Raw genomic sequence first — 15,086 nt, forward strand, 5'->3', positions numbered from 1 at the left:
ATTCTTATATAAAACTCGAATTGAGGACGTGGAACTTGAGAGTATTTCTAACTTGATATCAATTCCCCAATCAAGGTAGGACTATACCCCACTTCAACAAGAAATAGCTAGACAGGTTGTTGCCACATTTCCTGAAAGACTTGGGGAAGGATAAAATGGAATTGGAGGTTGAAACCCAGATCCCCTAAATACAAGTTCCTCTGCCAAGTTTAAACATACTCATGTGTTACCCTCACGACTGAGGAGTATTAAATAAAAGGGGAGAATTGTAACAGAACACAGTGAGCTCAGCCCCTAGCACAGCAGCAGCAGGTATTACTCTGCATTATTACTCTGCACCCTGTTACCAGGCAATGGGTCCTGCTCAGCCATTGGTCAGTGAAACAGTGGGCCCCACCCACTGGCAACCAACTGTCAAAGAATGACACTTAGTGGTCCTGCTCAGTCACTGGTTGGTGCAACAGTGGGCGGAGCCCACTGGCAACCAACTGTCGATGAGCAACAGTTAGTGGTCCTGTTCAGCCACTAGTCGGTGCCACAGTGGTCCTGCTCAGCCATTGGACAATGCAGCAGTGGGCCCCGCCCACAAGCTACCAACTGTTAAGAAAGGACCCTTAGTGACAGGATTCAGACAACAGTGGAGTGGTGGTCAGTGAAGTGGAGAGTGAGGTAAAAGGCAGATCTGGACCTTCCCTGAGGCCCTCCAGCTCACCTGGCCTTAGCTGGCACCCCAGAGAACAGACTGGGGGCTGTGTCCTGTATGGGTCCAGAGCCTTCACCAAGGCCCCCCACCAGCCTTTGAGGCAAGCAGTGAACCTAGCCCCTGTCCCTGTTTCTTTTACCCTATAGCAGTGGCCGTCTGCCTGGGTTGCTGTCTGTGGGACCTTGTCTCTCCCCCTTTGGGAGTCCTGAGGAGCCTGAGGGCCACTTGGGTTGGGCACCTGGCTCCTTCAGCAATGACAGATGAGGAGGGTCTGGGGACCTGGCCCTGAGGGAGCTACCAGCTGAGCTCTGCCTCCACTTAGCCAGGCCTGGGACCTTGGAGGGTGAAAGTTGCTCCTTGGGACATTGCCCTTTCTTATCGGGACAGGGAATAACATTTGTTTGGTAGAGATTTATAGGAACACCTCATCTGACCATGACCTGACCTCAAGGACAAAGGTTCTGAAACTAAGAAGTTTGTAACAACTAACCATGTCCCTCCCTCAACCAGTGCTTTTAAAAGGGCTTTGATGAAAGCTTTCAGTAACATTGGGGTTTATAGGGCATGAACCACCCATCCTCTTGCATGGCCTTGTATTAAACCTTTCTTTGTCCCAAGCTCCAATATTTGAATATTGTTTGGGCTTGCTGTGTGTTGGGCACATGGACTTGGTGATGTTCAGTGACAATCTACCCTTGCCTCCTTTGTCATAAATGAATTGACCGTATGGGCTGGGCGGTATTTCTCAGCTCTGTCTTCTGTTCCACTGGTCTGTGTGTGTGTTTTCATGCCAGTACTATACCTGCTTGATGACTGTAGCTTTGTAGTGTTGTCTGAAATCAGGGGGCCTGATTACTGAGGCTTTTTTCTGAAGGTTGCTTTGGTGACTCAACCCTTCTTTCTCAAAGTTGCTCTGGCAATTCAGGGTCTTTTGTGGCTTCTCCTACTAAATATGTGTTTAGGGCAGATAAACTACTAAAGCAGGGCAGATGAACTAATAAGGTTATCTGTTCAAGGCTTTGTTTTCCATTCCACTGGTTTGTGTGTGTGTTTTTGTGAGAGTACCATACCTGGTGATGACCATAGCTTTGTAGTGTTGTCTGAAATCAGGTAGCCTGATTTCTGAGGCTCCTTTCTCCAGGTTTCTTTCCTAGTTCAACCCTTCTTTCTCAATGTTGCTTTGGTGGTTCCAGGTCTTTTGTGGCTGCTCCTACTAAGCCTATGTGTTCAGGGAAGATGAAGACTCTCATGGAGCTGGTTGTCCCCACTCCTCTGAGATAGGAGGGAGTAGCAGAAAGTCAGTAGGTTACCATGGAAGCATTTCAAAATGCAACAGAAGGGAGAAATAAACGTGACTCCGACATTATAAGTGAGATTTAACTAACATTTCTGTTTCACAGTGGCATGCATTTCAGACTTGGGGAAGGGAGCATAACGAACCAATCCCTGGTTCAGTGGCTTAATTTCCTATCTGTTTTTGCATTTTCTAGATCCACTTTGGAGGTGCTTGTGTCCTAGATCTGTACAGTTGATGCTGTTTGACCCTTGAGAGAACACTCTGCACTTCAGAAACACCAAGCAGGGTGAAGGGTCTGCCAGATGGGCAGTTTGAGTCTGGGAATCCACAGATCCAGTTCCAGAATCACACCTGCCATAATCTGCATGCCCAGGGTAATCTTTCCCCTTTCCCTAAACATTTCATCTGCAATCAGTTCTCTATACACCTCTGAATTCCAAGCCCATGCTCTTTAACATAGCAATAGCTGACACCCAGTATATCTGTATGCTGGTGATCACCTTTGGCTCCCCTGGGTGCACAGGCAGTGGGGGCACTGGCTCTCTAGGAAAGAAAAAGTGAAGCTTTCTCCTGGCATGGGCCCCAGGGAGTACACAAGACAAAGGATGTCCAGTGACACAAGCAAGGTCCCAGTCATGAGATGCCCACCTCCCCACACAATTGCCCTTTCATGCACAGTAGGGCTTTCCTGGTAGCTCAGGTGGCAAAGAATCTGCCTGCAGTGCAGGAAACAAAGATTCTATCCCTGGGTCAGGAAGATTCCCTGGAGATGGGAATGGCAACCCATTCTAGTAATCTTGCCTGGAGAATTCCATGGACAGAAGAGCCTGGTGGGCTACAGTCTTTGTGGTTGCAAAGAGTCGGAAAGCACTGAGTGACTAATACAGACACAGTAACAAATACGGCAAAGTGTTGGGTTTGGAGGGCTTATAAAACTCCTCCGGTACCTTTGGTATTTTTCTCCCCACGTATCTGCCATGTATATAACCCTTAGGTGCATGGATGCTGCTGCTAAGTCACTTCAGTCGTGTTTGACTCTGTGCGACCCCATAGACGGAAGCCCACCAGGCTCCCCCATCCCTGGGATTCTCCAGGCAAGAACACTGGAGTGGGTTGCCATTTCCTTCTCCAATGTGTGAAAGTGAAGAGTGAAAGTGAAGTCGCTCAGTCGTGTCCGACCCTTAGTGACCCCACAGACTACAGCCAACCAGGCTCCTCCATCCATGCGATTTTCTAGGCAAGAGTACTGGAGTGGCTTGCCATTGCCTTCTCCAAGGTGCATGGATACACAGCCTTAATACTTCCTTACTTTATCTCTCATCAAGTCTATTTGGCCAAGACTTCCACTTTCACAAAAGGCAACCCGTCCTGACTCTTTTCTTCCTTTTCATAGTCCAATATTCTCCATTATTGGCCATTGAATACACAACCTTGGGCATCTTTCGAAGATTCAGGCAGAAAAACAGAGGCTGCATAAGCTGTAGACACTTTGTAGTCCTAGGCAAAGGGTGTGGGCAAACACACTGCTTAACGGAGACCTGCTGTAGCTGTGGGTTTGATGACCAGACCCCTCAACCTCGGCTAACTAATCCTTGGTGCCCGAGTTGAATCATGATGGATGCTAAGTATGTTCTATGTATTTGGAAAGGTTGCTTTTGGCCAGCCAAGATCTTGTCCAGACCCAGCGTCTCACCACAACAGAAGAGAAAAAGGGCCCTTTCTCTGGAAGTTCAGATACTCTCAGTAGATGAAAAAATCAGAGTGAAAAGCATAAACATAAAGACCCTAAATGAGTCCATGATTGAATCCCTCACTGCCTCACTAGCAGCCCAGCCAGAGCCCAGTGGCCCAGAAGAAGAAGAAATGGTCTACATATGCACTATTACAATGGCCTGGGATCTTCTGAATAAGAATGGAAATTACACTCCAGCAAGAGTCACGGGTGATCCAGAGTCCAAGATGTTGTCTCCAAGGAAACTGCAAAAGCAACATCGTAGAAGGTGTTGGGAGCCCAATTGGGCCTATGGAGGAGTGTGAGGAAAAGAAAAAGCTCCAAATCATCCGTAGTACCTTCAGAGAGGGAGGATGGCCCATATTGTGACAAGTCGCAGGTATGCACACCCATTGCCCCGATCCCAAGTGAAATGCAAACAGTCATATCAGAGCTTTGGGGTGCACCCAAACTTCTCATCACTTTCAGAAGATGACCATGAGAAAGAGGGCAAGGAAAAGGGAGACACCTCAACAGTTATGTCCTTGCCCTGTACAGTGAAGGAGGTGGGTGTAGATGTTAGAAGTGGATATGTGCTACCATCACTTACACCAGGTTTCATCCTCATTGTGCCCAAATCTCTCGAAAAGGGGGCATACAACACCTGCCCAAAGTCCCTGGATGTGTTCCCTGAATGTGCTACCTCCTCAGGGAATGTTGACCCTGGAGAGGGCACCTGCAACTCAGGTTTGGAAGGGGCAGCGGCATCCTCCAGTGCCCCTATCCTGAGCCTGCATTATTCACTCTGCCTAGCATACAGAAAAAGGAAGCTGCAGGCCCCAGGGTGTGAGGAAGAGTGGCAAGAATCTCAACCCTCAGCTGGCTCAAAGGCTATTAAGCACACCAGTGCCATCAACAAATGTAGGGGCAAGGAAGCCCGACAGCCAACAAGCGTGGCGTTCCCAGAGGAGCTGTGTCCCATTGCGAGAGGAATGCTGGTCTGGTTTAAGTTTCAGAATCACCCATTTTGGCCAGCCATGGTCAAGAGTGTCAGCCCATCTGAGCAGACTGCAAGGGTGCTTTTGATGGAGCCCAACATGCACTGTAAGAAGAGCAGTATTCAAGTTCCTCTTCAAAGGTTGAAGCATCTGGATTATAATGGCAAAGAAAATCTAATGAAGGGAGCCAACAAAGTATGTGGGGAAAGTGTGAACTGGTGTTTCTCACTGATTTCCAACTACAGAGAAGGGCTCGTTTGTGGGTCTTTTGTGGGCTCTTTCCTGGACAATTATGCTGCTGACATCACTTACCCCATGAGGACAGCCACCCAAGAAGGAGATCTGCAGACGGATTTCCCCAAGGTGAATTATTCTGACCTGGAAGATTCTGAAGAGGAGACCTCTGTAGCTGCAAAGAGGCACTGAAAGAGAAACCTCCCTGACCGGATGAGGGCTGCTCGGGACCGAGCCAGCCAGAAGCTGGTGGACTTCATCGTGAAAAGAAAGGGGGCTGACCCACATCTTCTGGATATCGTCAAAGGCAGGAAAGAATCCAGGTGACTTGAATCATTTCTGAATTCACAGAGGTATGTGATCTGCATTGAAACATACCTGGAAGATGATCAGGTGGATGTGGTGGTAACCCACTTATGAGAAATCTACAAACACATCGACAAGAAAGCTCTGGCTCTGATGAGAGATGACCTAGTGAGCTTCCTTCTGGAAGTTCTCCTGCCAGAAGCAATCATTTGTTCAATTACTGCACTGGATGGATTGGACTACAAGGAGGCAGAAGCAAAGGCAGCAAGGGCCGCCTGTGAATTACTGGGAAAAAGAATTGTTTGATAAGAAAATCCTGAAGAAAGTAAGAAAGTTATCAGCTGAGAGGTACAAGGCTAAACTCTCCCCCTGTGCCAACAGGGCATCGGGGAGACTTCTCAGCCACAGTATTAGCAACAATTCCTGTCTATATGAACTGCATGATCCTCCCACTCCACATGGCATGAAAAACACCTTCTGAAAATCCGAAGTCTCAGGAACACACGTGAATTCACTCTGGATCCAACTCCAGCACCTGTGAGTGGCAGAGTCATCATCAGTTTTTTCTTCTGACTACCCTCACACACGGAGAAGGCAATGACAAGCCACTCCAGTACTCTTGCCTAGAAAATCCCATGGATGGAGGAGCCTGGTAGGCTGCAGTCCGTGGGGTCGCTAAGGGTCGGACATGACTGAGCGACTTCACTTTCACTTTTCACTTTCACACATTGGAGAAGGAAATGGCAACCCACTCCAGTGTTCTTGCCTGGAGAATCCCAGGGATGGGGGAGCCTGGTGGGCTTCCGTCTATGGGGTCACACAGAGTCGGACACGACTGAAGTGACTTAGCAGCAGCAGCAGCAACCCTCACACAACTAACTGGTTAAAATATTGTAAACAGCTGTGCTTCCCCTTTACTTGCCCATATGTGTAGTTTTCCAAATATTTTCACGATGTGGCTTTTAACTCTAGTTAATATTTTAAAGGTGGACATGCATTTAAAAAACTTATTTATTTTAATTGGAGGCTAATTACTTTACATTATTGTATTGGTTTTGCCACACATTGACAGGAATCTGCCCCAGGTGTACCTTTGTTCCCCATCTTGAACACCCCTCCCAATTCGCTCCCCATCCCATATCTCTGGTTCATCCCAGTACACCAGCCCTGAGCATCCTGTATCATCCATTGAACCTTGACTGGCGATTCGTTTCACATATGATAATATACATGTTTCAATACCATTCTCCCAAATCATCCCACCCTCGCCTCTCCCACAGAGTCCAAAAGAATGTTCTATACATCAGTGTCTCTTTTGCTGTCTCATATACAGGGTTACCATTATCGTCTTTCTAAATTCCATATATATGCATTAGTATACTGTATTGGTGTTTTTCTTTCTGGTTTACTTCACTCTGTATAACACGTGAAAAAGCCTTGTATCAGATACAAATCAGAAATCATGTTTAAGATCTAAATCATGGAAGATGGCAGAGGAATAGGACGGGCAGACCACTTTCTCTCATACAAATTCACCAAAAGAACATATGAAGACAGTAAATTCCACAAAACAATTTCTGCATGACGGCAGAAGACATCAGGCACCCAGAGAAGCAGCCCATTGTCTTCGAAAGGAGGTAGGGAATAAAATAAAAGATAAAAAGAGAGACAAAAGAGGTAAGGACGGAGATCTGTCCTGGGAAAGGAGGCTTAAAAAAGAGAGAAGTTTCCAAACACCAGGAAACATTCTCACCGGCGAGTCTGTGGCGAGTCTTGGAACCTCAGAGGGCAACATAACCGGGAGGAAAAATAAATAATTAAAACCCACACTTTATGAGCCCAACGGAGAAGGCAATGGCAAGCCACTTCAGTAGTATTGCCTAGAAAATCCCATGGATGGAGGAGCCTGGTAGGCTGCAGTCCATGGGATCGCTAAGGGTCGGACACGACTGAGCCACTTCACTTTCACTTTCACACATTGGAGAAGGAAATGGCAACCCATTCCAGTGTTCTTACCTGGAGAATCCCAGGGACGGGGGAGCCTGGTGGGCTTCCGTCTATGGGGTCACACAGAGTCGGACACGACTGAAGTGACTTAGCAGCAGCAGCAGCAGTATGAGCCCAAAGGTAACTCCCAGTGCAGTAACAGCGCAGACACCCGCATCTCCCACTAGCAAGTGGGGGTTGGACAGGGAGGTGCGGGCTGCATTGCTTAGAGTAAGGATGGGGCCTAAATGCCCCGAGGGAAATCTGAGGAAGCTAACTTTAGATAGCAAAGCAAACTGAGGGATAGCTACCCTGCAAAAATGTGAAAAGCCCTAACCTAAGACACCGCCAGACCCACTCACAGAACAAAAGGCTGACTAGAGCAAGCGGGCTAAGGATGGTCCATCCCCCATCCCCCGCCAGAGAGAGGCAGCAGAGGGCAGACAGACCCGGAAGGGGGCAATCACGGCCCCAGGAAGACATCATCTACCAAACTACAAGCAGACTTCGTTGCTAACCAAGACTTCTTGGGATCAGGACGGTCGACATCAGCCTGAGAAGGAGTGCTGGTGGTAAACCCAGAAAACCAAGCAGCAGGGACCGGGGAGGCGATAAGTTGCATTGACTGTGCTCGCCAATAACCTGGTCACCTGAGCTGCTCGGAGTACGGAAAGGCACAAAATGCAGGCCCAACGAAGTCTGTGCCTTTGTGGAGTACCTGAGTACCTGAACCTGAGCAGCTTTGAACTGTGATGTGCATGCAACCCAGCGCCGGCCTCAGAGAGTTCCCGGCAGAGCAACGAAGGGCCTAAGCAGTGTAGACAGGGAAAGCACACACGCTGTGAGTGGGGGCAAATCCAGTGTGGCCGAGACACTGGGAGAACTCCCCAAAGACATCAGTGTTATTTCTTTGCAGCATTCCTACCTCCCCACAGCACAACTGAACAACTGAGCAAAAAAATTGTCCACCACCACCCCCTTGTGTCAGGGCAGAAATTAGACACTAAAGAGACCAGCAAACAGAAGAAGCTAAAACAGAGGGAACCACCTTGGAAGTGACAGATGGAGAAGTCTTGAGGCTGCTGCAAGAATAAGACTGAAAACCAGAGGCAGGAGTCCAAATCCTGAGAACATCAGAGAACTCCTGACTCCAGGGAACATTAATTGATAGGAGCTCATCAAATGCCTCCATACCTACACTAAAACCAAGCACCACCCAAGGGCCAACAAGATCCAGAGCAAGACATACCACACAAATTCTCCAGCAACACAGGAATATAGCCCTGAGCTTCAACATACAGGCTGCCCAAAGTCACTCCAAACATATTGACATCTCATAACTCATTACTGGACACTTCATTGCACCCCAGAGAGAAGAAATCCAGGTCCACCCACCAGAACACCGACACAAACTTCTCTATCCAGGGAACCTTGACAAGCCACCCGTCCAACCACAACCACAGCGAGGAAACTCCACAAAAAAGACAACTCCACAAACTGCCAGAAGATGGAAAGGCCACCCCAATCACAGCAATATAAGCAAGAGGAAGAGGCAGAGAAATACCCAGCAGGTAAAGGAACAGGATAAATGCTCACCAACCCAAACAAGAGAGGAAGAGATAGGGAACTTACCTAATAAAGAATTCCGAATAATGATAATGAAAATGATCCAAAATCTTGAAAACAAATTGGAGTTACAGATAAATAACCTGGAGACAAGGATTGAGAAGATGCAAGAAAGGTTTAACAAGGATCTAGAAGAAATAAAAAGTCAATATACAATGAATAATGCAACAGATGAGATAAAAAACACTCTGGAGGGAACCAACAGTAGAATAACAGAAGCAAAAGATAGGGTAAGTGAGCTAGAAGATAGAATGGTAGAAATAAATGAAAAAGAGAGGAAAAAAGAAAAATGAATTAAAAGAAATGAGGACAATCTCAGAGAACTCTGGGACAATGTTAAATGCCCCAACATTCGAATCATAGGAGTCCCGGAAGAAGAAGACAAAAAGAAAGACCATGAGAAGGTACTTGAGGAGATAATAGTTGAAAACTTCCGGAAAATGGGAAAGGAAATAATTCCCCTAGTCTAAGAAACCCAGAGAGTCCCAAACAGGATAAACCCAAGGCAAAACACCCCAAGACACATATTAATCAGATTAAAAAATTTCAAGCACAAAGAACAAATATTAAAAGCAGCAAGGGAAAAAAATAACAAATAATACACAGGGAGGTTCCCATAAGAATAACAGCTGATCTTTCAATAGAAACTCTTCAGGTCAGGAGGGAATGGCAGAACATACTTAGAGTGATGAAGAAAAATAACCTACAACCCAGATTACTGTACTCAGCAAGGATCTCATTCAAATATGAAGGTGAAATCAGAAGCTTTACAGACAAGCAAAAGTTAAGAGAATTCGGCATCACCAAACCAGCTCTCTAACAAATGCTAAAGGACCTTCACTAGACAGGAAATGAAGAAAGGGTATATAAATTCGAACCCAAAACAATAAAGTAAATGGAAACGGGATCACACTTATCAATACTTACCTTAAATGTAAATGGGTTGAATGCCCCAACAAAAAGACAAAGACTGGCTGAATGGATACAAAAACAAGACCCATATATTTTTTTTCTACAAGAGACCCACCTCAAAATGAGGGACACATACAGATTGAAACTGAAGGCCTGGAAAAAGACATTCCACACGAATAGAGACCAAAAGAAAGCAGGAGTAGGAATACTCATATCAGTTAAAATAGACTTTAAAACAAAGGCTGTGAAAAGACACAAAGACAGACACTACATTATGATCAAAGGATCAATCCAAGAGGAATATATAAAAATTATAAATGTATATGCACCCAACATAGGAGAATCGCAATATGCAAGACAAATGCTAACAAGTATGAAAGGGGAAATTAACAATAACACAACAATAGTGGGAAGTTTTTAATACCCCACTCACACCTATGGATAGATCAACTAAACAGAAAATTAACAAGGAAACACAGATATTAAATGATACAATAGAAGAGCTGGACCTAATTGATATCTATAGGACATTTCAACCCAAAACAATGAATTTCAACTTTTTCTTAAGCGCACAAGCAACCTTCTCCAGGATAGATCACATCCTGGGCCATAAAGCTAGCCTTGGTAAATTCAAAAAAATTGAAATCGTTCCAAGCATCTTTTCTGACCACAGTGCAGTAAGATTAGATCTCAATTACAAGGAAAAAACTATTAAAAATTCCAACATATGGAGGCTGAACAACACGCTGCTGAATAATGAACAAATCATCAGTTCAGTTCAGTTCATTTCAGTCACTCAATCGTGTCTGACTCTTTGGACCCCATGAATAACAGCACGCTAGGCCTCCCTGTCCATCACCAACTCCCGGAGTTCACTCAAACTCATGGCCATCGAGTCGGTCATGTCATCCAGCCATCTCATTCTCTGTCGTCCCCTTCTCCTCCCACCCCCAATCCCTCCTAGCATCAGACTTTTTCAAGTGAGTCAACTCATCGCATGAGGTGGCCAAAGTATTGGAGTTTCAGCTTTAGCATCAGTCCTTCCAATGAACACCAAGGACTGATCTCTTTATAATGGACTGGTTGGATCTCCTTGCAGTCCAAAGGACTCTCAAGAGTCTTTTCCAGCACCACAGTTCACAAGCATCAATTCTTCAGCGATCAGTTTTCTTCACAGTCCAACTCTCACATCCATACATGACCACGGGATAAACCACGCAGAAGCGTGGCTGAGAGGAGCTACCCCATGCCCAAGGTCAGGGCGGTGGCCGAGAGGAGCTGTCCCACATCCAAGAGGCGGTGGCTGTGCGGGCACAGGAGGGCCGAGAGGAGATACTCCACGTTCAAGGTCAGGAGGGGCGGCCTTGAGGAGATACCCCTCGTCCGAGGTAAGGTACAGCAGCTGCACTTTGCTGGAGTAGCTGTGAAGAGATTTTCCACGACCAAGGTAAGAGAAACCCAAATAAGATGGTAGGTATTGCGAGGGGGGATCAGAGGGCAGACACACTGAAATCATAATCACAGAAAACTAGTTTTCTGATCATATGGACCACAGCCCTGTCTAACTCAATGAAACTAAGCCATGCCGTGTGGGGCAACCCAAGACGGACGGGTCATGGTGGAGAGGTCTGACAGACCGTGGTCCACTGGAGAAGGGAATGGCAAACCACTTCAGTATTCTTGCCTTGAGAACCCCATGAACAGTATCAAAAGGCAAAATGATATGATAATGAATGAGGAATTCCCCAGGTAGGTAGGTGCCCAGTATGCTACTGGAGATCAGTGGAGAAATAACTCCAGAAAGTATGAAGGGATGGAGCCAAAGCGAAACAAATACCCAGTTGTGGATGTGACTGGTGATAGAAGTAAGGTCTGATGCTGTAAAGAGCAATATTGCATAGGAACCTGGAATGTTAGGTCCATGAATCAAGACAAATTGGAAGTAATCAAACAGGAGGTGACAAGAGTGAATGTCGACATTCTAGGAATCAGTGAACTAAAATGGACTGGAAAGGGTGAATTTAACACAGATGACCATTATATCTACTACTATAGGCAGGAATTCCTTAGAAGAAATTGAGTAACCATCATGGTCAACAAAAGAGTCCGAAATACAGTATTAGATGCAATCTCAAAAACGACAGAATGATCTCTGTTCGTTTCCAAGGCAAACCATTCAATATTACAGTAATCCAAGTCTATGCCCCAACCAGTAATGCTGAAGAAGCTGAAGTTGAACGGTTCTATGAAGACCTACAAGACCTTTTAGAACTAACACCCAAAAAAGATGTCCTTTTCATTCTAGGGGACTGGAATGCAAAAGTAGGAAGTCAAGACCAAATCATAGAAGAAATCAAAATATGCATAGAAACGAATGAAAATGAAAACACAACAACCCAAAACCTGTGGAACACTGAAAAACAGTGATAAGGGGAATGTCCATGGCAATACAAGCATACCTCAAGAAACAAGAAAAAAGTCAACTAAATAACCTAACTCTACACCTAAAGCAACTAGAAAAGCAAGAAATGAAGAACCCCAAGTTTTAGCAGAAGGAAAGAAATCTTAAAAATTAGGGCAGAAATAAATGCAAAAGAAACAAAAGAGACCATAGCAAAATTCAACAAAGCCAAAAGCTGGTTCTTTGAGAGGGTAAATAAAATTGACAAACCACTAGCCAGACTCATCAGGAAACAAATGGAGAAAAACCAAACCAATAAAATTAGAAATGAAAATGGAGAGATCACAACAGACAACACAGAAATACAAAGGATCAGAAGAGACTACTATCAGCAATTACATGCCAATAAAGTGGACAACTTGGAAGAAATGGAAAAATTCTTAGAAAAGTACAACTTTCTATAACTGAACCAGGAAGAAGTAGAAAATCTTAACAGATCCATCACAAGCACGGACATTGTAAGTGTAATCAGAAATCATCCATCAAAAAAAGGCCCAGGACCAGACGGTTTCACAGCTGAATTCTACCAAAAACTTAGAGAAGAGCTAACACCTATCCTCCTCAAACTCTTCCAGAAATTTGCAGAGGAAGGTAAATTTCCAAACTCATTCTATGAGGCCACCATCACCCTAATACCAAAACCTGACAAAGATGCCACAGAAAAAAGATATTGCTACAGGCCAATATCACTGATGAACATAGATGCAAAAATCCTTAACAAAATTCTAGCAATCAGAATCCAACAACACATTAAAAAGATCATACATCATAACAAACTGGGCTTTATCCCAGGGATGCAAAGATTCTTCAATAACTGCAAATCAATCTATGTAATGCACCACATTAGCCAAATGAAAAATAAAAGCCATATGATTATCTCAATAGATGCAGAGAAAGCTTTTGACAAAATTCAACATCCATTTATGATAAAAACCCTCCAGAAGGCAGGAATAGAAGGACCACACCTCAACATAATAAAAGCTACAAATGACAAACCCAAGGCAAACATTATCCTCAATGGTGAAAAATTGAAAGCATTTCCCCTAAATCAAGAACAAGACAAGGGTGCCCACTCTCACCACTACTATTCAACATAGTTTTGGAAGTTTTGGCCACAGCAATCAGAACAGAAAAAGACATAAAAGGAATCCAAATTGGAAAAGAAGAATTAAAGCTCTCACTGTTTACAAATGACATGATCCTCTACACAGAAAACCCTACAGACTCTATAAGAAAATTACTAGAGCTACTCAATGAATACAGTAAAGTTGCAGGATATAAAATCAACACACAGAAATCACTTGCATTCCTATACACTAATAATGAGAAAATAGAAAGAAATTAAGGAAACAATTACATTCACCATTGCAACGAGAAGAATAAAATACTTAGGAATATATCTACTTAAAGAAGGCTTAGATGTTAAAGTGTCTGCCTCCAATGTGGGAGACCCGGGCTTGATCCCTGGGTTGGGAAGATCGCCTGGAGAAGGAAATGGTAACCCACTCCAGTATTCTTGCCTGGAAAATCCCACGGACGGAGAAGCCTGGTAGGCTAGAGTCCACGGGGTCTCAAAGAGTCAGACACGACTGAGCGACTTCACTTCAACTTCAACGTCAAAGAAACAAAAGACCTATATATAGAAAACTATAAAACAGTGGTGAAAGAAATCAAAGAGAGTTCCAGAGAAACATCTATTTCTGCTTTATTGACTATGCCAAATCATTTTCCTGGGTGGATCACAATAAACTGTGGAAAATTCTGAAAGAGATGGGTATACCAGACCACCTGACCTGCCTCTTGAGAAACCTGTATGCAGGTCGGGAAGCAACAGTTAGAACTGGACATGGAACTGGTTCCAAATAGGAAAAGGAGTACGTCAAGGCTGTATATTGTCACCCTGCTTGTTTGACTTATATGCAGAGTACATCATGAGGAACGCTGGACTGGAAAAATCACAAGCTGGAATCAAGATTGCCAGGAGAAATATCAGTAACCTCTGATATGCAGATGGCACCACCCTTATGGCAGAAAGTGAAGAAGAACTAAAAAGTCTCTTGATGAAAGTGAAAGAGGAGAGTGAGAAAGTTGGCTTAAAGCTCAACATTAAGAAAACTAAGATCATGGCATCTGGTCCCATCACTTTATAGGAAATAGATGGGGAAACAGTGTCAGACTTTATCTTTTTGGGCTCCAAAATCACTGCAGATGCTGACTGCAGCCATGAAATTAAAAGATGACGCTTACTCCTTGGAAGGAAAGCTATGACCAACCTAGATAGCATATTAAAAAACAGAGACATTAATTTTACCAACAAAGGTCTGTATAATCAAGGCTATGGTTTTTTCAATGGTCATGTATGGATGTGACAGTTGGAGTGTGAAGAAAGCTAAGGACTTAAGAATTGATGCTTTTTTGAACTGTGGTGTTTGAGAAGACCCTTGAGAGTCCCTTGGATTGCAAGGAGATCCAACCAGTCCATTCTAAAGGAGATCAGTCCTGGGTGTTCATTGGAAGGATTGATGCTGAAGCTGAAACTGCAATACTTTGGCCACCTCATGGGAAGTGTTGACTCACTGGAAAAGACTCTGATGCTGGCAGGGATTGGGGACAGGAGGATAAGGGGACGGCAGTGAATGAGATGGCTGGATGGCATCACCGACTCGATGGACATGAATTTGAGTGAACTCCAGTAGTTGGTAATGGACAGGGAGGCTTGGCAAGCTGTGATTCTTGGGGACACAAAGAGTCGGACATGACTGAGCGACTGAATGGAACGGAACTGAACTGAAAGAAACAGATATATATATATATATATATATATATATATATATATATATATATATAACTGT

General features: G+C 44.6%; 1 pseudogene; it reads left to right on the top strand.

Moving 5' to 3' along the window:
* Positions 1–3,611: 3,611 nt before the first annotated feature.
* Positions 3,612–5,663, top strand: LOC129563420 (PWWP domain-containing DNA repair factor 3B-like; annotated as a pseudogene).
* The last annotated feature ends 9,423 nt before the right edge of the window (positions 5,664–15,086 follow it).

Source organism: Moschus berezovskii, chromosome 9, assembly GCF_049115385.1.
Source record: "Moschus berezovskii isolate FMDL1 chromosome 9, NW_MosBer_1.0, whole genome shotgun sequence".
NCBI lineage: Eukaryota > Metazoa > Chordata > Mammalia > Artiodactyla > Moschidae > Moschus > Moschus berezovskii.